A 27,333-nucleotide genomic window follows, 5' to 3' on the forward strand; every position below is an offset into this window, starting at 1 on the left:
GCAGAGATTCCTGGTGCACAAAGAAGGGAGCTATAGAGTGAAGACAGCTGTGCCTGGCATCTGACCTGTGTCCATCCGGACTCCACAGCACCCTAAATGGTCAGACCCTCCAAATCAGGTAAACCACTGACACCGTCTACATGGGTGTACTCCAATTTTAGAGGACCCAGAAAAGACAAAACAAAACACTTCATCTTTTCTTGTTTTTTAATACTTTTGTCACTTTGTGTTCTGCCTCCTTTTTTTTTCCCTCTGTATTTTCAGTAGTACTTTGAGTTTATTTTATTTTTTTACAAAGCTGTTATGCTTTTATTCTTTATACATTTTCTTACATTTATCTAACTTTGTGAATTATTTCCTTATTGGAAATCAGATGTTTTTGTTCCTCCTCCTCCTCCTCTTCCTCCTCTTCCTTCTTCTTCTTCTTTCCTTTTTTTGGTTTTTCGAGACAAGGTTTCTCTGTATAGCCATGGCTGTCCTGGTCTTGCTTTGTAGACCAAACTGGCCTTGAACTGCAAAGATTTGCCTGCCTCTGCCTCCCGAGTGCTGAGCTTAAGCATGCCTCTTTTTCTTTGATTATTGTTGTTATACACATATAGATGTATTTTAGTTAAAATTCTGTTGTTGTGAAGAGACACCATGACCAAGGCATCTTCTAAAAGAAAGCATTTAATTGAGGCTTTGGCCATGACCATCATGGGAGGGAGCGTGGTGGCAGGCAGGAATGTGCTGGAGCAGTAGCTGAGCGCTTACATCCTGATCTACAGGCAGCAGGCAGCAGGCAGCAGGCAGCAGGCAGCAGGCAGCAGACAGCAGGCAGAGAGAGTGAAACATTCAAATATATGAGCCTATGGGGGCCGTTCTCACTCAAGCCATGGCATTCCACTCCCTGAAGCCCCCATTATAGCTCTATCAGATGCATTCCACTCCCTGATCCCCCCCACACATTGTAGCTATATCAAATGCAAAATACAGTCAGTCTAACTTAGGAAGAGGATGATCACTGTGCTGACAGCCGGGTGATGAGTTGCCGGAGGACGGAGGAGGAATCGAACTTGCTGGTGAATGGCAGAGGCACCTAATATACCACAGAAGGCAGAAGCCAGTCTTGATACGGCCTACAAACCACTGAGCAGGGACCTGTGCCAGTGGTGGTAAAAGCAGACTACACCTTTTTGTCAATGTAATGACCTTGCATTTTGGAAACTACTTTGATAAATATCAACCTTGAGTTTTGGCAGATTTAAGGGTTTGCTTGTTTGCTTGTTGGGACAGGGTCTCACTATGCAGTTCTTTCTGTCCTGGAACACTGTAGAGCAGGCTAATGCATATTCTGTATATGCCGCCGCCGCCGTCTCTGGCAGAATTCAGTGTGAAGGGGTAGGACAGGTATGGCAAAATCAGGACCCTTGTTGCCACTCCTCACTTCTGTGCTGGTGCGGCTGTGGATTATAGAGAACTCGGTCTCGGGAGTCTCCTCAATTTCTTCAGCACATGGGGTAAACTACCACCCACCAGCAGGAATTCCTGGGTCATTTTGCAACTATTTCCTTGCCTATAGGTAAGTTCCATGTGACCATGTGACATATGACTAAGCTACCTTAAGATAAAGGGAAACACACACACACACACACACACACACACACACACACACACACACACACTTCCTGAAAAGTACTTGGCTTCAGGGGACCCTCATCCTGCAGGGATTGGATGGCATAGCTGAGTTCATGGGCATAGGGGTGGGTTTCTTTCTCATGATCTGGCTCCCAGGAGTATGTGCTTTTTCCATCTCCCAGCCCTACCCCCCCCCACCCCCCGAGGGTTTCTCTATGTAGCCCTGTCTGTCCTGGACTTGCTTTGTAGGCCTGACTAGCCTTGAACTCACTGAGATCCACCTGCCTCTGCCTCCTGAGTGCTAGAATTAAAGGCATGTGCCCCCATGCCTGGTCCCCAAAATGATTTTTAAAGATAGGGTCTCACTATGTAACTCTGGCTGGCCTAGAACTCTCTAAGTAGACCATGCTGTCCTGGAATTTACAGATATCCACCTGCTTTAGAGCAGCAAATGACTTTTGTTTAATTTTTTTTTTAATCTACTATCGAGTCCAGGTATGTTGGTGCATGCCTTTAATCCAAGCACTCAGGAGGGCTAGTCAGTTTGAGGCCAGCCTGGGCTACAGAGTGAGTTCCAGCACAGCCACGACTACCTAGCGGAACCTCTTCTCAAAAAGCAACAACAGCAACAAACAACAAAGAATCTGCTATCCTCTTAGGCAAGTTACTAAAGCTGGGGCCAGGGGACAGGCTTTTGTTCAATGAGCTTTGAAAGGAAAATTACACTAATTGTCTTATATCTAAATTGAATGACCTGGACACACTTTGTAGACCAGGCTGGCCTCAAAACTCACGGAGATCCACCTGCCTCTGCCTCCAGAGTAGCTGGGATTAAAGGCGTGCAGTTTGACCTATTAAATTAGTGGTGTCCACAGTTTTCCTGCTAAAGTGTAGCTAACAAGATCATTTCCAGGATAATCATGTTGGGAAACCTCACCATAATGACCCTATTGTTACAGTTTGCTCGGTTAGAAGTTGGAAAACCACATCTTCTTTGGAAGGCTTATGTGGTAAAAAACGGGAAGGTAGTTAGTGGTTTGAACCTTCCTGATGCTCATGAACGGTAGGAACAGAGGGAAAGAGAAAGCCTTGATTGTAAGAATATCGTTGGCCTGGACCATCGGCTCATGGGTGAAGAGCAGTTATGCTCCTGCAGAGAGGCCCAGCTGAGCTCCCAGCACCAGTGCAGGATGGGTCCCAACCTCCCATAACTTCAACTACAGGGGACCCAACACCTTTTTGACTCTGTGGATGCCTGAACTCTTCTGCACACACCCACACACAGACACAAGAAAGTACATATAATTAAAAATGAAGTAAGCCGGGTGTGATGGCACAGGCCTTTAATCCCAGCACTCAGGAGGCAGAGGCAGGCCGACCTCTGTGAGTTCGAGGCCAGCCTGGTCTACAAAGTCTAGGACAGCCAAGGCTACACAGAGAAACCCTGTCTCCGGGGGGGCGGGGAGAAAGAAGTATTTTGTTGGGAAGTGGTGGCGCACGCCTTTAATCCCAGCACCTGGGAAGCAGAGGCAGGTGGATCTCTGTGAGTTTGAGGCTACCCTGGTCTACAGATTCAGGACAGCCAAGGCTATACAGAGAAACCCTGTGTTGGAAAAACAAAACAAAGCAAAAAAAAAAAAAAAAGAGTGCATATATCTTGAGTCTTAGGGCTGGAAGTATAGCTGTGATAGAGTGCTCAGCATGCCTCAAGTCATGAGTTCGATCCCCAGTATCCCCGCCCCCCAAACTTATGTTTTTAAAAAAAGATTTTTTTTTTTGTTTTTTTGTTTTTTGAGACAGGGTTTCTCTGTGTAGCCTTAGCTGTCCTAGACTCGCTTTGTAGACCAGGCTTGCCTCGAACTCACAGAGATCAGCCTGTCTTTGCCTCCCGAGTGCTGATATTTTTGCATGAATCTTCTGCTTCTGCGTTTCGTCTGGAGGTACAGAGAGGCAGGGACAATGCCATGGCTTCCGGTGGTTCTCAACCTCCCAAACGCTGCGACCCTTTAATACAGTTCCTCATGTTGTGATGAACCCCCAACCTTATAATTATTGCCTTGCTACTTCATAACTATAATTTTTGCCACTGTTATGAATCATAATGTGAATATCTGATATGCAGGATATCTGATATGTAAACCCTGGGAAAGAGTCATTCAACACCACCACCACCCCCAAGAAGGTTGAAAACCAAGCTTTCGTTGAAGTGTCTGGGGTGTGTTTTCCTGGGTTACAGAGCTAGTAAGTAGAAAGCGATACACCAGAGAAAGGAAGAGAAAGCTCCTAATTAAAACAATAGATTCTTCTCTTTCTCCAAGCAGTGGACATGTCTAACTCACTGCAAATAATAATGAGCAAGTTTAGTGCCTCCTGTCACATTTACTTGTTTGCTAAATATCTCACAATGCAAAGAAAACCCTTTGGGGAGATCTGCTCTAAGGATGCTAAGAAGAAACGATACAGTCTCTGCCACCACCACCTCCCCTCACCCCCAGGAAAAAAAACCCCAGCAGCAGAACCCAGTAGGGAGGCGGATGGTTATTACAATTGAAATACAGTAAGTGCCTGAGCACTCTCTAGGGCCAGGGGAGGGCTGAAGCATTCCAGCAGTCTCTGGGCAGCCTGATCGGAAAGCTTGTGTTAAAACTTTATGGATCAGGAGGAGTTTGAACACAGATCCGTAAGGAAACAATATTGAGGCAAGGGGACCACACAGGCAAATGCTCACTTTGGGTTCTGTTGGCCCACAAACCTAACCTGAAACAGTAGGCCTTTAGAGCCCCTAAGCCTTGGGGTCTCTGCAGGGAAGTTCTATTTTAGTAGTTGATAATAGAAGTGGGGGGTGGGGGGGTGCGGGGGGTGCGGGGGGGGGGAGTGAGGTGGCGGGAATCATAACACTTAGAAATTGGAGATCCTCTTAGGTTAATGAGTGACCCATGCCAAGTGCCCAGATCCGTGGTGACCTCTTACCTCAGCAGATCCCAGCAGTTTCTGACATAACTGTCATCTGCTCGCTTCTCTGCCTGTCGTCTGTACATGAGACTGCAACCAATTCTGTATGGATGGTGATGGTGGCTTTAGGTGGATCCCTGGGGCCTAAAGGTGAAGTGGACATACCATACGGAAAATGTTTGCTGGGGTTAATGCACTCCATCTCAGGAAAACTCTGACACTGAGAAAGATGGCAGGTGGCCTCTGCAAGAGCATCCTTTACAGATGAGCAGACAACTCTCCTACCCACTTTGTGTCTTCACCAAGATATCAATCTCTGTGGAGAAGCCAGGGATGCTCCCAATTTCTTGTGGTCTGGAGGGAGAAGCACGGGATGGGAAAAGATACCAGCGGCTACTTTATCAGTAGATCACACGCCTGACGGATAACACCGCTGGTATATTTTTCTTTTTATCTCCTTGATGGCTATCGAGCCCTTAGGTGAAAGTGCTTTGGGATCCTTCATTCTCTCCCTCTCTCCTTCTCTCCCTCCCCTCCACCACCCCCCCCTCTGGTTTTTTGAGACAGAATTTCTCTGTGTAGCCTTGGCTGTCCTGGACTCACTCTGTAGACCAGGCTGGCCTCAAACTCACAGAGATCCGCCTCTGCCTCCTGAGTGCTGGGATTAAAGGTGTGTGCCACCAAGCCTGGCTTGGTTGCTCTCTCAAATACACTTCATTTTGTGTGTCTCTGCTTTAGTCTGTTGTTTCTAGAATGGAATCTCACTTTGCAAGACCCACTATAATAGGTGTGTGTTGGGGGGGGGGGTTCTTTCACCTTGCTTACTCCAGGTTTTAGAGCAATGCAAGACTGCACTGACTTCGTGTCTGTTACACATCCCTGCCTGCTGTTTCCCTAATGCACCGCTAACCACACTCCTGCCAGCTCTTGCCTTCCAGCCCTTGGGCTCTGTTGTCTTGACTCATACAGGTAGATTTATTTATTTATTTTTTTTAAAGTCCCAGACCTTCCCTTGAAGACCCTGTTAGCAATAATCTGGGACAAAATACAAGGTCTTGAATTATAGCAAGGTTTCAGGAAAGGAGGTTATTGAAGACATATATACCCATCCATGTACCCAAGGCGTGACCGGTGGGACTTGGAATTTACTGATAAAATCCCTACGGGTGTCCTTTTCCAATGGGCACCTCCCCCTCCAGACCACAAGAAACGAGTAGTCTTGCCTTCCCCTTCTGCACTGTGCTCGAAACAATCATATAGCTCTTTCTCACTCATAACTTTCTTTTTCTTAGCTATTATCTAGAAACGTACTGAGGAATGTCAGAGACAGCAAGGTCTAGCCTGGAGTCCAAAAGAATGCCAGTCTGTTCCCAAGGTAGGACATTCAGGAGAAAGCAAGGGCCTTCAGAGCGACAGAGAAGCATTTGGCTTGAGACTTGCTGAATCCGTAGGCCTGAGGGTATCCAGCAAGCAATTATATTTTAGTACTTAGGCTCTGGGACACAAAGCTGAAACAGATCTGTGAGTCACCAACAGAGATACTTGAAACTTCCCCAGGGGATGGGGTTATTGAATATCATGGTGGGGGGGGGGCTGGGCAGACAGGGCTAAGGAAAAAAAAAAAAACAACAACAACCCTTTCCCAGTGGCCACACCCAATGAATGTGTGCAGAAGTCTCCTACAAAGAGAAAGGAATGCTTAGGGGCCGTAAGGAAAGCCTGATGAGTTTAATATCAGATATGCCAGAGCTGGGTGGTAATGCAGTCATATTAAACACAGCAAAAAGTGGCTGGAGGGGGGAAAAAAACTGGCATCGTGACTGCGTTCATCAGTAATAATCTTGGAGAAAATAATTTATCTGGTCTTCATTCCCAGCACTTGGGAGGCAGAGGCGGATGGATCTCTGTGAGTTCAAGGCCAGCCTTGTCTGCAAATGGAGTTCCAGGACAGCCAGGGCTACACCAAGAAACCTTCTCTTAAAAAAAAAAGAAAAGAAAAAAAAATTCCTGTGGATGTGTTAGAGGAAGCAGTTAAGTGAAAGACTGGATTGTGTCAATGACATCAAAGTTGTACATACAAACTATTTTGAGATGTGAAGTCTATGCAGATGTTTCAATCCCATGTGATCCATGTGTTTTAAGTATAACAAGGGGTTAGCTACTGTTTTACTTTAATTATTAGCTGACTCCAGAATTGGGCATTTTATAGGTCTTATGACTGTACCGGATATTCAGCAGGTCTCACCGTGTTTATAAAATGAAAACTCTTTTTATGGGTACATTTAACAAACCTACATGGGTCTACATGTATTTTCTTTTACTTTTCCCTCTGCATCCATTTTAGAGGTGCTGGTTTTGGTGCCTAGTCCATTTTCCTGGACATCAGTCCTATGGAATTCCTCCTGGATTAGACGTTAGATAAGATTCTTTAGATTTTAACACAACCTAGATTCTGCTAGAGTCAGGAGTAGGTCGAGTGAATTTCTGTGTCTTTTCCCCATCAGCTCCTAACCCTATGAGGAGCGAACCCCCTGGCAACCTTCGACCTCCCGCCCAGCCTCTGCCACTCAAAAGGCTGGTAGGTTGCCAATCGTGAAATGAGTTCAAGGTTCACGGAGCTCATGTCTCTCTTTTTACAAGTGAATACACTGAGGATCCCTTGGAGAAAAACGCCTTGTCAATGAAGCACTGTTGCAGCCTAAATTTAGAGTCAGGGCTTGGATTAAATCCTGGATCTGTGATTTTTCTACGCATATGACACTGGTCTAGGCACTTTCCTTCGGCGCCTCAGCCTTCATATTTAGGAGCAGGGCTAAAGATCACCACACTGGCCTTCCGTGGTCTCTGCGTCAAGGAACGGATGCAATGTGAAAGCACCTGGTGGGTGCTGGCTTTGCTCCCCAATCATACAGGAGGGAGGAAAATTGACTGCAGGCACCTTTCCTACACGGGCCTTTAAGTTCAAATGTCCATGCAACTACCTCATGACGACCCAACGGCTGCAGAAGCGTGGTTGGTTTTAAGGGGACTGATTTCCACATGGCCACATGGACTTAGACCCTCAGGCTCCCTGGCAAGCACCTTTTTCTGCTGAGTCATTCATTGGCCCCAATTAAACCTTTTTTGTGTGTGTTTGTTTTAATTGGTCGTTTGTAACCAAGTGGTGGCACACTCCTTGCCGCACACCCGCTCCGCCTCCACCCCCTCCCCGCCCCCGCCCCGGACAGGGTTTCTCTGTGTAGCTTTGGCTATCCTGGACTCGGTTTGTAGACCAGACTGGCCTCGAACTCACAGCACACTTCTTTAATCCCAGGACAGGCAAGGCTACACAGAGAAACTCTGCCCTTCCCCGGGATGGGGGGGGGGGGAAAATCAAAATAAATAAACAGACAGACAAAGTGGTCATTTGTGGTAGTCCATAATCTCAGTACTCAAAAGGCAGAAACAGGATATTTCTGAGGTTGACAATAGCCAAGGTTACATAGTCTGTGTCTTAATTGCTTGCTAGCTGGGCATACTGATAATACAGATAATTTTAAAACAATATGAGTTCAAGACCAGCCTGGTTTTTAAAGTGAGTCCAGGACAGCCAAGACTATACAGAGAAACCCTGTCTCGAAAAACCAAAAAAAAAAAAAAAAAAAAAAAAGAAAGAAAGAAAGAAAGGGGGTGGGGAGTGAAAACACTAACTCAACCAAGTGTGATGACTCACGCCTGGATTCTCAGCGCTTTGGAGATTGAAGCAAGTGGATCACCAGGAAGTCAAGGCTGTCTTCAACTACACAGCGAGATCCAGCCCGATCCGGGTTACAGAATAAAAATAAATAACTAAAGAAGGGAATGAAAGTTAGAGAGGGTAAGGGTAAGTAAGGTACCTACTATGAGGACCTGAGTTCAGATTTCCCACAATGCACTTAGAAACCCAGGTATAGCAGCACGCACCTGTAGCCCTGGAGAGGCAGCTCCTGTGAACTCACTGGCCAGCTTGTCTAGCCAAAATGCCCATCTCACACACAATCAAGAAGGGAGGGAGGTGGTGGGGAGAGAAAGCACTGACTCAAAAGCTTCCCCGCATCCATGTGCCTGACAGCGCAGGGGAGGGACTCAGGTTCAGGACTGGGAACTGCACTGTCTCATTTAGTCCTCTCCGTAATTGATCTTTCTTATTCTGATTAGGTTTAAGGAAGCTGAAGATTAGAAAGGTTAGGTCCTCAAAATTTGTTCACTAAGACCGAGTGGTAGTGCATACCTGTAGGTCCAATAGCTTGACAAGCTGAGGCAAGAGCAGAACATTGCTTAAGCCTGGGAGTGTTTGTTTGTTTGTTTTTAAGCCTGGGAGTTTAAGGCCCTTCTGGGCAATTTAGTGAGGTTTGTTTTGTTTTGTTTTGTTTTGTTTGATTGCTAGATTGTTTTAAAGCAGTGGTTCTCAACCTTGAAAGGGGGCTCCAACAACCTTTTCTCAGGGGTCACCTAAGACCATCAAAAGTATCATATATTTACATTATGACTTATAACAGTAGAAAGTTACAGTTATAAAGTAGCACTGAAAATAATTTTATGATTGGGGGTATCACAACATTAAGGGCATCAGGAAGGTTGAGAACCATAGTAAAGAGACATTTGGCTGGTTATGGTGGCACACACTGGTAGGATTTGCTAAAGGAGGCAGAGGCAGGAGGATCACAAGTTCGAGGCCCACCTCAGTACATATTTTAGTTGGACGTGGTGGCAGCATCGGGGAGGCAGAGGCCAGTGGATCTCTGTAAGTTCGAGGCCAGCCTGGTCTACAAAGAGAGTCCAGGACAGCCAGGGCTACACAGAGAAACCCTGTCTCCGTGGGGGCAGGGGAGGGGGAGAAGACATTCAGGGGTTGAGTAAGATGCCTAATGTACGTACAATTAGAAATTATGAAAGAGCTAAAGAGGGTGGACAGAAAATAATTTGAGGAAATTCTTACCAAATTTTTTCTAAGTTTAATGAAATCTATAAATCAACAAATTCAAGAATCTCTATAAACCTCTAGTGTGGTGGGTGTCATCCTTCCTAATGCTGGGGCCCTTTACTACAGTTCCTCATGCTGTGGTGACTCCCAACCATAAAATTATTTTTGTTGCTATTTTATAAATGTAATTTTGGGCTGGGTGTGATGGTGCAGGCCTTTAACACCAACACTTGGAAGGCAGAGGAAGGCAAAGTGAGTCCAGGACACTCAGGGTGACACAGAGAAACTTTGTCTCAAAACAAACAAGCAAAAATCCCAACAACAACAACAACAATTTCTAAATTAATTAGTTAATTGTTAGTATGTGTCTGAGTGCACACATGTTTGTGGAGGTCCCATGACAACATTCAGGAGCAGCAGTTCCTCTGTTCTCTGAGGTTTCTTCTGTGTTGTGTACCCTGGGCTAGCAGGCTAGAATTCTGCCAGTGCCTCCCTGGTTCTCTTGTCTCTCCGCCCATCTCTCTGTGGGAGTGCTGGAACGGCTGGTGAGCACCACGGCACCCTGCAGTTGACGTGGGCTGCAGGGATGGAGCTGAGGTCATCGGGCTCCATCAGTAAGCTTCTTTACTGGCTGAGCTAGCTTGCTGACCTGACATGTAAAGATCTTAGTTTCTTTTTTTTTCCAATCCAGATGCCCATCATTTCTTTTTCTTGCTCAGTTGCACTGGCTAAAATCGCCAAAACGGTGAAAATCCTTGGTTTGTTCCTGATCTTAAGGAGAAGAGACCCCTTTGTAAACAGTGCCTTTAATCAAACTCTGACATCTGTTTCCTACCAGTATTATTATCAGGGCAAATGACAACAGTCCGGGGGTAGAAATTATAGAGGAAGGACTCAGCTTGACAGGAAGAAGAATCCCAGCGAGCAGAGGCAAGAGGATTCAAGGCCAGTCTGGGCTGCTGCTGGGGGTTGAGGTATTGTCACAAACTAAACGAGAAAAGGATACATTTTGTTTAACAATGAGATCTTTAAAGAATCAAAATGTTTGCTCTGGGGTCGGAGGGAGTGCCTTTCTGGAAGTTTCAGGGGACCACAGGCTGTGATTTTGTTTTGCTCTGTTTTGTTTTTTGGAGACTGTCGGTCCTGGAGCTTGTCCTGTAGAACAGGCTGGTTTCAAATTCACAGAGATCCGCCTTTCTCTGCCTCCTGAGTGCTGGGATTAAAGGCGTGTGCCACTGGGCCCAGCATGATTTTTAATCCTTAGTGTGGGAAAAAATTGTTTACCCCCGTCAGATCCTTGTGAGGATTGTGTGAGATTGTCACACAGATGATGTGGCTTTCAATAAAGAAAATTACTGGCAACCCATGTTTTCTTTTTTCTTTCCTTTTTTTTTTTTTAAATAAATTTTCTTTTTTTTTTTTAAAGATTTATTTATTTTACACATATGAGTACTATATCTGGAGGTCACCTGCATGCCAAAAGAGGACATCAGAACACATTATAGATGGTTGTGAGCCACCACGTGGTTGCTGGGAATTGAACTCAGGACTTCTGGAAGAGCAGACAGTGCTCTTAACCATGGAGCCATCTCTCCAGCCCGGCAACCCACATTTTCAAAGACTTTATTACATAACAGCCAAACCTACACAAAAAATACTTTTAATAATTTAACTCAAATTGTGTTAACATTTTAAAAATTGCATTTATCCATTCATCCTTTCACTTTTGTGGTGGCAGAGTCGGGTAGGGAGGGCACCTCACACACCATGGTGCCTGGATGACAGGTCAGAGGACACCTTTAGGGAATGAGTTTTCTCTTTCCAGCATGTGGATTTCAGGCATCAAATTAAGATCATCAGATTTGTTGACAACCACATTTACCTTCTCAGGTGCCCCCCCCCCCAAGCCTTCAAAGTGTGTTTAAAATGTTCTCTATAAATTTTTTTCTGGAGACTAGTTAACCACAGATCCCTCGAATTTTTTCTTCTTGGAGACTGAAGAAAATTCCATTGCACAGAAAAGTTTGTGCCTGTAAGGATGAGAAAGGCCTGCTCGGAGAAATTCTAGTTGTTTTTGTTTGGTTTTTTGAGACAGGGTTTTTCTGCATAGCCTTGGCTGTCCTGAACTCACTTTGTAGATTAGGTTATCCTCGAACTCACTAAGATCAGCCTGCCTCTGCCTCCCCAAGTACTGGGATTAAAGGTGTGCGCCACCACACCGGGCTCAAAATTCTGGTTGTTAAAAATGAACCTTAAAGAGAGATTATTAAATACAGTGATGGTATTAAACTCTTGTGGTTTTATTTGTTTGGGGGAGGTAAGAGGCGGGTGGGATATGACAGGAAGGGACAGAGCAGACGGGGTCTATCTGACTTCTTGTTGTTTTGGTTGGTTTGGGTTTTGGTTTTTCAAGACAGGGTTTCTCCGTGTTCTGGACTCACTTTGTAGACCAGGCTGGCCTCGAACTTACAACAATCCTCCTGCGCCTGCCTCTCGAGTGCTGGGATTAAAGGCGTGCGCCACCACACCTGGCTTCTCTCTGACTTCTTCAGGCTACTGAAAAGAAAACAAAAACTTCCTTGGCTTTCTGATTTCACGCCACCAGGTAGCTCCAGGTGACAAAGATGAGAGTCCTTTGCCATAAAGAACAGACACGTCCCCAGAGAGAATATATGACAAGCTGGTCATTAAGAGCCGCACACCGAAAGCGAAGGCTGTTTAGGCACCTTGGGGGGGGGGGAAGAGGCAGTGAAGTGAATGGAGTCTCAAGGCCCACAGCCAGAGAATTTAGCAACAACCGATAAAAGGTTAGGTATGGTGTGGGTGAGTGTTATGTCTTAAAGGCGTAGTCATAAGGCCAGGATGAAGGACGTGGAAGCTTTAAGAAGTTCAGCCTGCTGAGCATGTTGGCCTAGGCCTGGAGACCCAGCCTTCTGGGAGGCGTCTGCAGGAGATACAAGGTTCAAAGCTGGATCACTGCAGGGGCTCCCTAGCAGCGGATGGATGTCGGGACTCCGCCCCTTTCATCACCGGAGCTTCCTGTCTGCTTATGGTTCAAAGGCCCTTTCTGCCAAACAAATGTCCCTACCATGATATACTGTGCTGCCACAGACCCATAAGCAGTGAGACCAAGTCACCGAGGACTGAAACTGCCCAAACCCTAGGTCACAGGAAACCTTCCCTCCTTCTAAGTTCATTGACCTCAGGTATCTGTGATAGCAACAGAAAGCTAATACGATAGGGGTTCCATTCACACCTCATTATTTCAGTGTTGTTATTTAAGGCATAGTATGTGCAACAGTGTATGGTGAGACATCAACTTGAACTTTGACCTCATTCTCTGTTGCGTCAGCCAGCGTAGTCTCATACCAGGGGATGACTGCTGTTACCAGGATCGTGTCTTTCCTTACAAAGCTGTCTACAGATATGCAAGCTGGCGGGGAGGTAAGCCATCCTTGTAAGATAATGGGTGAAACCTGTTGCGTGTCACATGTGTCTTTTAACCACGTATGTTTGAAAGCGTCCTTCAACAACTAGCACAGTTTTCCGTGGTGCAATGACTAACTTCACCTTACGTGGTGTGTTGGATAGTTTTATGTCAGCTTGACACAAGGTCTTTGGGAAGAGGGAACCTCAGTTAAGAAGATGCTCCCACTAAACTAGTCTACCAGCAAGCCTGTGGTGCGTTTTTTTTTTTTCCTTTTAAATTATTTCTTTTTCGTGTGTTTTGTTTTGTTTTGTTTCAAGACAGGATTTCTCTGTGTTGCCTTGGCTGTCCTAGACTCACTTTGTAGACCAGGCTTGCTCCGAATTCACAGAGATCCACCTGCCTCTGCTTCCCAGAGTGCTGGGATTACTGGCATAAGCCACCACCGCCCGGGAAGGCATTTTCTTAATGGAGATTACTTTTCCCAGATACCTCTTGCTTGTGTCAGGGTGAACAAAAACTAAGAAGCCCAACAATTATGCTTAATATAATGTACTGGGAGGTGTTATTTGAAAAAAAAAAAAAGAGTAAGCAAGTGAGACCTTTTTTCCAAAAGTAGGGGAGGGGGTGCTTGAGAGGTGGCTCAGTAGTTTAGAGCGCTTGCTGTGCTTGCAGAGGATCTGGGTTCAAAACCCAAAACCCAAGTGATAGTTTACAACGATCGGTAATTCCAGTTCTAGGGGATCTGATGCCATCTTCTGATGTTCGCAGTCACCACTCATGTGCACATGGTACATTATACACACACATACACAGGCAAGCAAAACACTCATACACTAAAAAAATAATAAACCTATATATATATATATATATATATTTTTTTTTTTTTTTTTAAGGGGAGAGTAAAAATGTAAAGGATAGGTCTGGGCAGTGGTGGCGCGCACCTTTAATCCCAGCAGAGGCAGAGGAAGGTGAATCTCTGTGGGCCTTTGTCTGCAGGCAGGAGGATGGATGCTCCCTCCCAGTAAGCTTGTTGCTTGGACACAGGTGAACGGATGCCTTCCTGGCAACAACCCACCAGACCCAAATGTGTTAAAGGATAGTTCCTTGCAGACCCTAACCCACACAAAAGGTGTCAAAAGCTGGCTCTTTGAAGAAGAACATATCAAAGGTACCCGAGACAAGCCCCAGGAAGTGTCCAGGAAATGTCTCCTGCTATTCAAGTAAGCTTAGTTTAAAAACCCAGGGGCTAGAAGTTTGCACAGCAACCCCCCCCCCTTCCCTTCCCCGTAGCTCTCTGTCCTTCTCCTTTTAAGCTTAGTGAATTAACATCTAGTTGTTTGACTCTTTTGTCTTTATTTTAATAAAGTGTAGTTCGGCTGGCCTTTCGCAAGCCAGAGGCCCCCTTCCGCATCTGGAAGGGACACAGATTTCTCTTGTCTCAACCAGGCTGAGAGCATCTGCTATACGCTTCCTTCCTGCCCAGAAGGCCTTCTCTGCGACCGGTTCTCAGCACGGAGCATTCTTCAGCCAGCCTCCAGAAGGCTGAAAAAAACTCCGTGGCCAGGTTTTCAGTCCAGCCTTTTCGGAGAAAAGAACCCACAGATCTCTGTGAGTTCGAAGCCAGCCTGGTCTACAAAGTGAGTCCGGGACAGCCAAGGCGACACAGAGATCATTGTCCATCGTGGTAGGGAAGACACAGAGGCAAGAGACTCTCCAGGCTGTGGCAGTGGAGTATGAACGGGATGGTATATTAATTAGGTATATTAATTACTTCCCTGTTGTGGTGATAAAACACCCTGATCAAGGCAATCTATAAAAGGAACTCCCCTTTTTTGTTTGTTTTTTGAGACAGGGTTTCTCTGTGTAGCCCTGACTGTCCTGGACTCACTTTGTAGACCAGGCTGGCCTCGAACTCACATGGATCCACCTGCCTCTGCCTCGAGTGCTGGGGTCACAGGTGTGCGCCGCATCGACCATCTTCCAGCACTTTTATCATGAAGGGGTCCTGGATTTTTAATCACGTGGTTCTAGTCCTTCAGTGCTTAAATGGTAGCTTGCAGTTATTGATTGTCATATATTGATCCATCCCTGCGGCTCTGGGATGAAGCCTACTTGATCCTGGTGGATGGTGTCTTTGATGCGTTCTTGGATTCTGTGGTGGTTTGAATAAAAATGGCCCCCACCGGTCCATGGGGAGTAGCGCTGTTAGGAGTGACCTTGTTGGAGTAGGTGTGGCTTGGCTGGAGGAGCTGAGTCCCCGTGGGTGGACTTTGAGGTCGCAGAAGCTCAAACCAGTTCTCTCTCTGCTGCCCAAGGATGGGGACGTAGAGCTCTTAGCTCCTTCTCCAGCGCCATGACTGCCTGCGTGCTGTCCTGTTTCCTGCCATGACGATAACGGACTAAACCTCTGAAACTGTCATTGAGTCCTACTAAAATGTTTTCCTTTATAAGAGTTGCTGTGGCCATGGTGTCTCTTCACAGCAGTAGAGCACTGACTAAGACAGATTTGGTTTTCAAGAGAAATTTTGCATCTACGTTCATAAGGGAAATTGGTCTGTAATTTTTTTTTTTTTTGCAGGGATGGGGGGGTCTTTATGTGGCTTAGGTATCAAGGTAGCTGTGGCCTGGTAAAACGAACTGAGCAATGTTCCTTCTGTTTCTATTTTGCTGAATAATTTGAGGAGTATTGGTATATTAATTCTTCTTTGAAAGTCTGGTAAGATTCTGTGCTAAATCCATCTGGCTCTGGCTTTTTGTTTTTGTTTTGTTTTCAAGACAGTTTCTCTGTGTAGCCTTGACTGTCCTGGATCTGGACTTGCATTGTGGACCAAGCTGGCCTCAAACTCACAGTGATCCACCTGCCTCTGCCTCCCTGAGTTCTGGGATTACAGATATGTGCCATCCCTCACAGCTCACTCTTGGGCTCTTTTTGGTTTAGAGACTTTTAGTGACCCACTTCTATTTCACCAGGGGTTATAGGTCTATTTAAATTGCTTATCTGATCTCTAACTTTAGTAAGTGGTATATATTGAGAAAATGATCCATTTCTTTTAGATTTTCCAATTTGGTGGAGTACAGGGTTTTTGTTTTTGTTTTTGTTTTTTTTAAAAGATTTATTTATTATTATGTATACACTGCTCTGCCTGCATGTATACCTGCAGGCCAGAAGGGGCAGCAGATCACATTATAGATGATTATGAGCCACCATGTGGTTGCTGGGGAATTGAACTCAGGACCTCTGGAAGAGCAGTCAGTGCTCTTAACCTTTGAGCCATCTCTCCAGCCCGAAGTACAGGTTTTTAAAGTATGTTCTTATGATTCTCTGGATGTCCTTGATGTCTGTTAATTTTGTATCCAGCTGCAGAAAAAGTGATGAATCAGAGAAAGATTTGACAAATAGGATATGCCCAACTCTCGTGAGAAGAGAGAGGAAAGGGAAGCTACTTAAGAGGCAGTGGAGAGAGAGAGAGAGAGAGAGAGAGAGAGAGAGAGAGAGAGAGAGAGAGAGAGAGAGGAGGCAGTTTTACTGGGACAGTGACAGAGAGACAGGTTGCAAATAGAACTCAGCTGAAGACCAAATGACCCAGAGAATAAGAAGGAGCCAAGAGATTAGAGCTGATCGATGGAGTTAGTTTGAGGCCAAGCAGAGCAACGTAGGGGCCAAGAGAGAAGCCAGATTGAATAAGTCAGCTGGGAGAAGAGTTTGAGCCAGAACAGCTGAGTTGAACCAGCCAACCCAGAGCTCAGAAAGGACAAGTAAGAGTAATCTTATTAAGAGTAAGCCTCAGAGGCCAGGTGGTGGTGGCACACGCCTTTAATCCCAGCCAAGGCTACATAAAAACACACACACAAATAAAAGAATTGAAATGTCATCTTGGTGGATTTTTTTTTCTTTGATGAGTATGTAGTATCCTTCTCTTTCTCTTTTGGTTAGTTTTGGTTTGAAGTCTATTTTGTTAGATACTAAAACGGATACACCAGCTTGCTTCTTAAGTCTATTTGCTTGGAATATCTTTTGCTAATCTCTTTCTTTGTGTAGCCTTGGCTGTCCTGAGTCTACCTCTGTAGACCAGGCTGGCCTCGAACTCACAGAGATCCATGTGCCTCTGCCTCCCCAGTGCTAGGATCAAAGGCGTGCACCAGTGCCCGGCCTTCCCTTGCTGCAACCCTTGACAAACACCCCTTCTTCAGGTCAGGGAAGTTTTCTTCTATGATTTTGTTGAAAACATTTTCTGTTTCTCTGACCTTTGTTGTTGTTTTTTTTTTCCTTCCTCTACTTCCTATTGCTCTCAGACAGATTTAAGATATTTTACTGGTGTTTCCATTTCTTCTATCTAGTTTTCACTATCTGAGATTTTTTTTTTCCCCTCCATCGCTTATGTTCTGTGGATGAGCCTTGCCTCTGAGGTTCCTAAATTTTCATTTCCAGTTTTGGTTTTTCTTTTTCTTTCTTTCTTTTTATTTTTTATTTTTTATTTTTTTACTTTTTGAGACAGGGTTTCTCTGTGTAGCCTTGGCTCTCCTGGACTCGCTTTGTAGACCAGGCTGGCCTTGAACTCACAGCAATCCACCTGCCTCTGCCTCTGCCTCTGGAGTGCTGGGATTAAAAGGTGTGTGCCACCATGTTCTTTCTTCTTCTTTGGTTTTTGTTTTGTTTTGTTTTTGTGTTTTTTGTTTGTTTGTTTTGTTTTTAGAGACAGGGTTTCCTTGTATAGCATTGGCTGTCCCTGAACTCACTTTGTAGGCCAAGCTGGCCTCGAACTCTCATTGATCCACCTGCTTCTGCCTTGTCCCAAGTGCTGAGATTAAAGCCGTGCGCCACCACACCCAGCTTTGGTTTTTCTTTATTGAATCTATTTTAGCTTTCAGATTTTAAACTGTTTCATTCATTTCCTTCCATTGCTTATGTTCTCATAGATTTCGTTAAGGGCTGTAGTCTTTTTTTTTTTTTTTTTACCTCTATCATATTCATAAAGGCTATTTTAAGGTCTTTGTTTTGCACTTCAGCTATGTTGCAATTCTCAGGGCTACAATAGTAGGGTTTTTGGGCTCTCATGGAGATGTATTGTGCTAGTTGTTATTGATTGTGTTTTAACACTGGCATCTGGGCAGCTGGGTTTGGGAGGATTGTAATTCCAGGTGCTGATTTCTGGCCTTGTGTAGGTCCAGTACGTGCCTTCTTCCTTGGGTTCTGTTGGCCTCTCTGGTTCTTAGTAGGGTGTCATGGCTGTGTGTTGTCTGGTAGGGAATTCAGGAATCCTGCTAGGTGAAACTTGGGTTTCTGGATAAAATGTGTTTCTGGATATTGGAAATTGATTCTTAGGAATGTGGGTGGGGGCTGATGGGGTCCACAGGAGGGAGGAAGGCAGGTATTTCCACTAGACTCTGCTTAGTTCCTGGGAGTTGGGGAAGAGTGTGAGGAGAGGCCACAGCAGGTAGTCTGCCGTGGGGCTGGGCGTGAGCTGGGCTGATGGACAGGGAGGATCTCAAGTGCTCCTTGGATGGACTTCTTGCTTCTCTGGCAGGCGGTGGATCGCCAGCAAATGCCTGCTGGAGTTGCAGGCTAGGATAAACAGTGAGCGGGGAGGAAGGTCTATAGGATTAGAGACGGAGGCATAGGGGAGGGGAGGCTGAAGCAGGCGGTCACTATGGAATCGGGAGTGACACCGGGGGATTAGATTTGAGGGAGAGTAAGGAGAGGTGAAGATGTACAGTTGGCCTACCTGCTAACTGGCAGGGGTGATAGACCGTTTAGATGATGGTGATGAGGGTGATGAGGGTGATGAGGGTGGTGGAGGTGGAGGAGGAGGGGAAGGAGAAGGAGGAGGAGGAGGAGGAGGAAGAGGAGGAGGAGAAAACGAGGTAGTATAGTGATTTAGGTCATTAGTCTGGTACCACTATATCTGGGTTTAAATTCTTGCTTTGACGTACAACACTCAGAAATTTGTTTGCTTTCTTTGTGTGTCAGTACACTACGGCCAACATGACAATAGTGGTACATCCCTCAAAGGCATCTTGTGAAGATTAAATGAGTGGAGTGCTCGGAATTGTTCTGGGATTGCAGGCGTGTAACCGCTAGCCAGCACGAATGCCTGTGAGCACAGCGAACAGCGCCAGACGACAGAAAATGTAAACAGAGCAGACATAGGTCGGGTTCCTAGCCTCGCAGAGCTCGCAGAGAACAGACACTGCCCTCAGGCAGAAAAATGCCCGACTTGAATATTTGATTTTTGCACTTGAGCAGCTTCTTAAACATCCTAAATGATGGCTTTCGGTCTGTGTTTCTTCTTGTGTCAACTAGTTGCTCACAGCCGCTGTCTACGTGCCTGGGCAGTTTTAAGGATTTACTAAATATATGTCTACTTTGCTTCTCGTTTCTTTGCGGCAACGTCGGCCTCGCAGTGCCCCCTGAAAAATCCACGCATGCGCCTTCCTCCGAGCCACAGGCTTGCTCTGCCTGCAAAACTCACCCTCAGCAGCCACGTGGCACGCTTCCTCGCCTCTTTCAGGTCTCTACACAAACTGCATCTTAAGTGGCAGACTTCAGCTCTATGGCTTTACGGTGCAATTCCTCTCTTACAGGACTCTCTCTGTCTGGTCCCCCAAGAAAGTCCTTTTAGCAAGGTCGGGCATTCGGACCAAAAGCAACCATTCCCTGAGGGGGTTGGGGTGAAGGGTGTGCGTGAAGAAAGTTTCTGCTTGCTAAGGAGGGACTCGTTCTCCTTTTCTCTGGCTAGAGGACCCTGTGGCTCTGCCGTTGACTGTGGTGCCTGTTAACTTGCCCAGCTCAGTGCTCTGGCCTCCCTCATTCCCTGTTCACAGTACCTATCTCAGCTCCGAAATCCCCTTCCCATTTTAACCCTGGAAAACTTTTCCCCTGTCGCTTTTTCTTGATTTCCTGGGAGACAGCTTGGCAGTGTGGAATAAACTTCCCTTTCACTCATGGAGCGGCTATTTGGGTTTCTTTCCTGCGCCCGTTTTCGTTCATTCTCCTTTCCTGATTTATTACTCTTCGTTGTACCTTCCGTTTCTAAACTGCGAAACCTATTGACTTGTTTATTGTCACTCATCATGAACAGAATATGCCTGGACTAAAAGGGTGGGCCACCGCTAGCTGGTTTTGTTTTTATTTTATTTATTTATTTTTGGATTTTTTTGAGACAGGGTTTCTTTGTGTTAGCCTTGGCTGTCCTGCACTCGCTTTGTAGACCAGGCTGGCCTCGAACTCACAGTGATCCGCCTGCCTCTGCCTCCTGAGTGCTGAGATTAAAGGCGTGTGTCACCAGGCCTGGCTCACTATTTTTTTATTTTATTTATTTATTTATGTATTTATTTATTTATTTATTTATTTTTAGACAGAGTCTTTTTATTACATAGCTCTGGCTGTCCTGGAACTCCTACGTAAGCCAGGCTGGACATAAACCAACAGAAGCCTACCTGTCTTTATTTCCAGAGTGCTTGAATTAAAGATGTGAGCCCTCATACCCTGCCTCTAATCTTAGAACTAAGAAGGTCATAAGTGTGAGTGGGCTATCTCCACTTCAAAAGAAAATAAAAAAACTATCAGCAAAAGGTTTTCTGTATCATTTTCTATGTTATTTTCTGGATTTTCAATTGTTACACTAGTGTCCAAAGCTTATACATTTTTAATAAATATTTGTTGAATGAATTGCCATTTATAAAAAATGACATTATAACATATATATTTTGAATTTTCTTCTTTATTTCATTATTAATTTTTTTAGATAAGGTCTCACTATATGCACTCTGTGGCTCTGACTGGCCTCAGATTCATAGATTTCTAACTCTGCCTCCTGACGGCTGAGATTAAGGTTGGGAGCCACAATGCTGTACTTCTTTCTGAATTTTTGTTTTCTTTCTTTCAAGACAGGGTTTCTCTGGGTAGCCTTGGCTGTCCTGGGCTCCCTTTGTAGACCAAGCTGGACTCAAACTCACAGAGATCTGCCTGCCTCTGCCTCCTGAGAGCTGAGATTAAAGGTGTGCGCCACCACGCCCGGCCATTTTTAATTTTTCACTGCTGAATGATTTCCTAATGAATGGTACATCTCGGTTGTATTTTCATGATGGTATGAGTAGTCCTTCCTCATTCTGTTAGCAGCTACAAAAGTGCTTGAAGTAAGTGTACAATAAGTTTTTCTCATTAATAGATATTTGCAAGTTGGGCGTGGTGGTTCATGCCTTTAATCCCAGCACTCTGGAGGCAGAAGGAGGCGGATCTCTGTGAGTTCAAGGACAACGTGAGTCCAGGCCAGCCAAGGATACACAGAAAAACCCTGTCTCAAAAACAAACCAAAACAAAACAGAAAAGTAGTCATTTGCATAATTTCTGATTTGAAATCACCCATTGTCGTAAACAACATGCCTGCCTCCACACAACTATTGTTTTCTTGAGGAGTTTATTATTTTTGAACATTAAACTGTAGCCTATTATATCTTCTGCTGCCTACATTTTCATTTTCTGCATATGATAGATAAATCGTCTCCGTCCTTTGTTCCCTCCTTCCTCGTATCGTCTCAGAAATGGCCGGGCAAGCTTAGGCCCCGGAAGCGAAGCATGCTTCTCCTTACAATCGCCACCGTACTTTGACGACCTACTTGACTCTGTGCGAGTATGTGCACGTGAGTTTAGGTGCTCACGGAGTCCAGAAGCGTCAGATTCCCCGGAGCTGGAGTTCTAGGCAGTCGTAACGCAACTGATGCGGGTTCTGGGAACTAAACTCGCGTCCACCGGGAGGGCCTTGCACAGTTTTAACCACTGAGCCATCCTTCCCTCCCCACAGTCAACATATTCCTTCTGTCCCATTTTATTACTTGCACTTGATTTCAAAATGTTTGTAGACTCTTTAAATTGATTTCACAACCACTAGTTCATTGGGACCCCTTTCCTTCTCTGCTCTGTTAAAGCAGTCTACAGCGGAAAGCACCTACCGGCACCGTCCTGTCTGACAAGTAAGTATCCTGTCAGAACTGGAGACCTCTGTTGAGGCCCAGCCCCGTTGAGGTGTGGGCTCCTATCCATCTTTCCCCAGGAGGGGAAACCCATCTGCCGTACTTGCCAAGAATGAGCAGATGGTCTTCAACCGAGTCTCGGCTGCAGATGGTATCGCTTGACTTCAAATCCATTTGCTGCCACGCCACGCCCTGCAGACTCATGTTAGCTCCGCGTACACTCAATATGCCCAGATAAACGGGGATATCATTTTAAGATTGCTGGCTCATTTCCATGTATCTACTGAAGGGAGGTTAGTCTGTGGGCGGGGAGCCCACATCCATTTCCATGGAATGGTAGCATTTAAAGCCAACAAGAGCCAGAGGGAGACTTTTAAAATTCTTCTATTCATTCACATTTTGTCCACTCTAAATTTAAAAGTGCAGGGAAAATGGGGACAGGCTACTGGGATTCAAGTATAGATGAGGCTCTGGGTAAATGATTTAAAATACCGGGCAGAACACCAGGCAAGCAGAAGGTCAAGTATAGGTAGGTAAGCACACTATATCAGGGCATGTCGTAGCACAGAGAATAAAGCAGGATGGAAAGACAGGGAGATTACTGGCACATGAGCAGGGAGTCTGACAGGAGCCTACCACCGCTGAAAATCAAGATCTCTAGTGTGGTTAACATTTGCTATAATGGCTGAAGACATAGAGTTAACATTCCTTTCATACATACATATTTTGTATTAGAATAGCAATGACCCAGGCTTAAGGCCTAAATGCATATGACTTTGGTCAGGACCTCATTGCTTTCTCCAGATATCAGCCGCAGTGTCCCTGTGGGGGACACTTTTTTTTTCCATCATATTCTTATTGATTATTTGGGAATTTCACAGCATGTACCCCATCACATTCACTTCCCAGCCCTCCCACCCTTGTGACTTGTCATCCCCCACACACACAAAAAGGAGGAAGCAGAGGAGGAGGAGAAGAAGAAGAAGAAGACATAAGTGAGCATGGGCACACTCCCGGTAGCCAGCCCCTTAAAGAAAATGGAGTCTACACACACACACACACACACACACACACACACACACACACACACACACACACCTTCCACCCCAATAGATGCTCTCGGTTGTGGAGAGCTACACTTCAGCATCCCTATTAGAATTTTTTGTTTTGTTTTGGTTTTCAAGACTGGGTTTCTCTGTGTAGCCCTGCCTGGCCTGGACTCACTATGTAGACCAGGCTGGCCTCAAACTCACAGTGATCCTCCTGAGTGCTGGGATTAAAGGTGTATCCACCACCCCGGCCCCCTATTACAATTTTTAAGAGATCTCTTCTATGGTTTCCTGTCTAGACTGTTACTTTTGGGGTGGGGGTAAGGTGGCGGTAGAGGTTGTCACAGAAGACTTCTATGCTCCTCCTTCTCAGTTATGAGTGTACAGTCACCCATGTCATTGCAAAAGTAGCATGCTTGCCCTTTACAGTCAGTGAGAGCATGGGTCATGGACTTCTACATGACTTCTGGCAGCAGCATGGACCACGGATATCAACATGGCCTCAGACAATGGACATCCACGTGGCCCTTAGTGGTAACATGGGCCACAGACATCAACACAGTCCCAAGCTACAGTAGGACCACCAACCCAGACATAGCCCTTGGCAGCATGGACCTGGGACATCAACATGGCCTCAGGTGGATGCATAGGCCACCCACATCTGATCAATTGTAAATTGTAATCCTTTCAGATGTGTAACCCTCCCCCCAAATTCCATAGATGGAAAAAAACAAATAAACAAACAAACAAAAAACCCTAGTGACCTGTGAATCTCCCTTGAGGAACACACATTCTTTGGGGGGCAGTTAAGACTGGTTTTCCTTGTATAACAGCCCTGGCTATCCTGGAACTCTCTTTGTAGACGAGGCTGGCCTTAAACTCACAGAGATCCACCTGCCTCTCTGCCTCCCAAGTGCTGGGATCAAAGGCATGTGCCACCACCAACTAGCTGGAAACACACGTTCTATTATTCCAGTTTAAGAAGCCCTCACGTATGCTCTTGGGTGTAGCTTACTGTTATGTGCCCCTTTCTCCTAATCATGCTTGCTTAAGTCTTATATGAATATATATATATTCACATATATATGTATATGTGTATTTATTTATTTATTTTGTTTTTTGAGACAGGGTTTCTCTGTGTAGCCTTGCCTGTCCTGGACTCACTTTGTAGACGAGGCTGGCCTTGAACTTATAGAGATCAGCCTGCCTCCACCTCCCTAGTGCTGGCATTAAAAAGCTTGTGCCACTACCACCCAGCTTATATATTTATAATAAAATCTCCAACTCTGCTTCATAGACTGGCAAGCCATGAGATTCTTTTTAGCACACATGCCTTGAATCCCTGCTTGGCCTGTGTCAAGTTTCCTAAAACTACAGAGGAAATCCTCAGGGCACTGATGGTGAGAGTGAGGAGCTTTGTCTCCTTTATGTGAACCCACAAGTGGTGACAAATATTTGGGTTGCCACAGCCTTCCTGAGATGCACAGTGAAGGTAGATCTGTGGCTCCTGCTTTTGTCAAATCAGCCCAGGTATAGGGTGAACATAACTATGTGGGTGAGGGACTTTCCTGCCTACAGCTTGGGCAGGCAGAGACGGAAGAAACAATCAAGATGAGACATTGCTTGGTTCCTACCTTTCCTTTGTAGAGAGTGAGAAAATGTGTGATAATTTAAATATAAGTTTATGTAGCCAAGATGTGAAAAGCAAATCTGGTCAGCAGAGCAACGTTTTCTCAGTTAGGAAGTTAGGAGACAGGACAAACATTATAAAAGATACAAGCTCTGTTCTTTTGTTTTGTTTTGGTTTTGTTTGTTTGTTTGTTTGTTTGTTTTTCAAGACAGGGTCTCTCTGTGTAGCCTTGGCTGTCCTAGGCTTGCTTTGTAGACCAGGTTGGCCTGGAACTCACTGAGATCCACGTGCCTCTGCCTCCCGAGGGCTGGGATTAAAGGTGTGCGCCACCATGCCTGGCTCCAAGCTCTGTTTTTGGAAGGGTTTTTCTGAAAGTTGAGTTTGCTCTTCTCTCCATCTGCCCACCCACCCAAACCACCCCTCCTGTCACACTTATTAACCAGTGCTTGCTTCCCTTCACTCCTAAGGTTAGAAAAGAACATTCCTATTTCTTCTCTTTGAACGCTCCAGGCAGAAGTTCAAGGCCCTTATACAACTTCAGTATGCAGATTGTGTGTGCAACCTTGTTTGGCTGTAGCGACACTGCGCCCCTGGTGGCCAGTTCTTGGTGCTCGTGTAGTCACTCCTAAGCAGTAAGTTCTCAACCGTGTTTTCCTCTTACCACATCAATATGCAGATGACTCCTAAGAAAGAAAAGTAGGCTATAGAAGGTAAGAGACGGAAAGACATCTAATTCAGGTGCCTGCAATTAACAGCACTCTATAGCTGATAGGTACACAGACCTAGTATTCATCTTTCTATTTCTCTTCTACCAATTGGAATGATTCACGGCACTCCTTTAAAGAGCAAAGCAAAAGCATACAAACAAAAAGGTCAGTTGGATTTAAAATACGCTTTTAAAACATTCTAATAGGCCATGTGCAGTAGTACACATCTTTAATCTTAGCACTTGTGAGACAGAGGCAGAAGGATCTCTGTGAGTTTGAAAACAGCCTGGTCTACATGCAAACACACTTAAGGAAAAAAAAAGATTTATTTATTATTATCTATACATTCTCTGCCTGCATGCACACCTGCAGGTCAGAAGAGGGCATCAGATCACATTATAGATGGTTGTGAGCCACCATGTGGTTGCTGGGAATCGAACTCAGGACCTCTGGAAGAGCAGTCAATGCTCTTAACTACGGAGCCATCTTTCCAGCCCGACAGACTTGTTAATATGAATAAACTCTATTGGGCTATCAAGGAATTCAATATACAGGTGACCAAAACTATTAAACTGTTTATGAATATGATTTAATGTGAGAGTAAGGGAAAGGGGACCAAAACATATAATATTCATGTATGAAACTGAAAAAACAAAATTACTAACTAAAAATGAATATATTTTAATAAAGAAAACTAAAAAATAATTTCTGGCTCTTTTTTTTTTTTTGGCTCTGAAATGTGTTTTCCTCTCAGATTTGTGGGAGAGTAAAGAGAAGCCGTCTTAGAAGTCTACCCAAAACTGGACAGGGAAGGACACTTTTGCAGAGCAACAACTTCTCCTCTATCATGGGTCAGGAGGGAAGAATATTCAGTTTTTTCCTGGGAAGGGAAGATTTTTCCAGGAACTTGAGTACCAGCTTTCTTTCTCTCCCATGGTTCTCTTCAGTCATTGTCATAAAAGCTGTCAACTGTCATGGCACAGGGGTGGGGGTGGGAGGGTGGGGGGGTGGGGGTGGGTATGTCATTTCACATGCAAATAAGGCAGGATTATTACTTACTTATTTATTTATTTTGCTTTTCGGGACAGGGTTTCTCTGTGTAGCCTTGGCTATCCTAGACTTGCTTTGTAGATCAGGCTGGCCTCAAACTCACAGTGATCCTCCTGCCTCTGCCTCTGGAGTGCTGGGATTAAAGGCGTGCGCCACCACACCTGGCTCAGATTTTTTTTTTTAAAGATTTACTTATTTATTATGTACACAGTGCTCCACCTGCATGTGGCCTGCACGCCAGAAGAGGGTACCAGATCTCATAGATGGTTGTGAGCCACCATGTGGTCAGTTGCTGGGAAGTGAACTCTGGACCCTTAGAAGAACAGCTGGTGCTCTTAACGTCTAAGCCATCTCTCCAGCCCCTGAAAGGCAGGATTATAGTGACTTTAGAGGTTGTCTACTCACTCTGGCAGCCATCTTAGATCCAACCAGTTTGGGCTAGTGCACCTGAAGAGAGATTTCTAGTCTACCAGCATCCCATCCTCAAAGATAAACAAGGTTAGAGTGGAGTAAAAGTCGTTTCTCTTGATTTAATAATACTTTGAGGGTTTTTTTGGTTTTTTAAAAAAAATATTTATTTATTCATTTTTGTATATGTGTGTACAAGAATATGCTAGTATGCTACACCATGACCCATGTGTGGAGGTCAGAGAACAGCTGGTGAGAAAACTGGTGAGAACTGGTTCTCTCTTTCCGTCACATGGTACCAGGTTTGGATCACCAGGGGTGATCCCACTTAACCATCTTGCTGGTTCCTGGTTCTTTCTTTCTTTCTTTCTTTCTTCCTTCCTTCCTTCCTTCCTTCCTTCCTTTCTTTCTTTCTTTCTCTCCTCTCTCTCTCTCTCTCTCTCTCTCTCATTTTTCAAGACAGGATTTCTCTGTTTAATAGCCCTGGCTGTCCTGAATTCTCTTTATATTCCAGGCTGGCCTGAATTCACAGCTCATCTGCCTCTGCCTCCCACATTCTGGGATTAAAGGCTTCTTTT

At 45.2% G+C, this 27,333-nt stretch overlaps 1 long non-coding RNA gene across 6 annotated transcripts in view; it reads left to right on the forward strand.

Moving 5' to 3' along the window:
- The first annotated feature begins 1,464 nt into the window (after positions 1–1,464).
- The window catches only part of LOC311609490, a 47,830-nt gene continuing 21,961 nt past the window's right edge, over positions 1,465–27,333 (forward strand). For 3 of the 6 annotated variants that reach the window (XR_014783405.1, XR_014783406.1, XR_014783408.1), the window contains exons 1-2: positions 1,465–1,561; positions 12,795–12,955. This is a non-coding gene — a long non-coding RNA (uncharacterized lncRNA). Of the gene's footprint in view, positions 1,562–7,073; positions 7,407–7,481; positions 7,778–12,794; positions 12,956–14,387; positions 14,669–26,051; positions 26,149–27,333 lie in introns of those variants that run through there. The other 3 variants (XR_014783407.1, XR_014783409.1, XR_014783410.1) reach the window with 3 other exon arrangements.

Source organism: Acomys minous, assembly GCF_964271855.1.
Source record: "Acomys minous genome assembly, chromosome: 11".
Lineage (NCBI taxonomy): Eukaryota > Metazoa > Chordata > Mammalia > Rodentia > Muridae > Acomys > Acomys minous.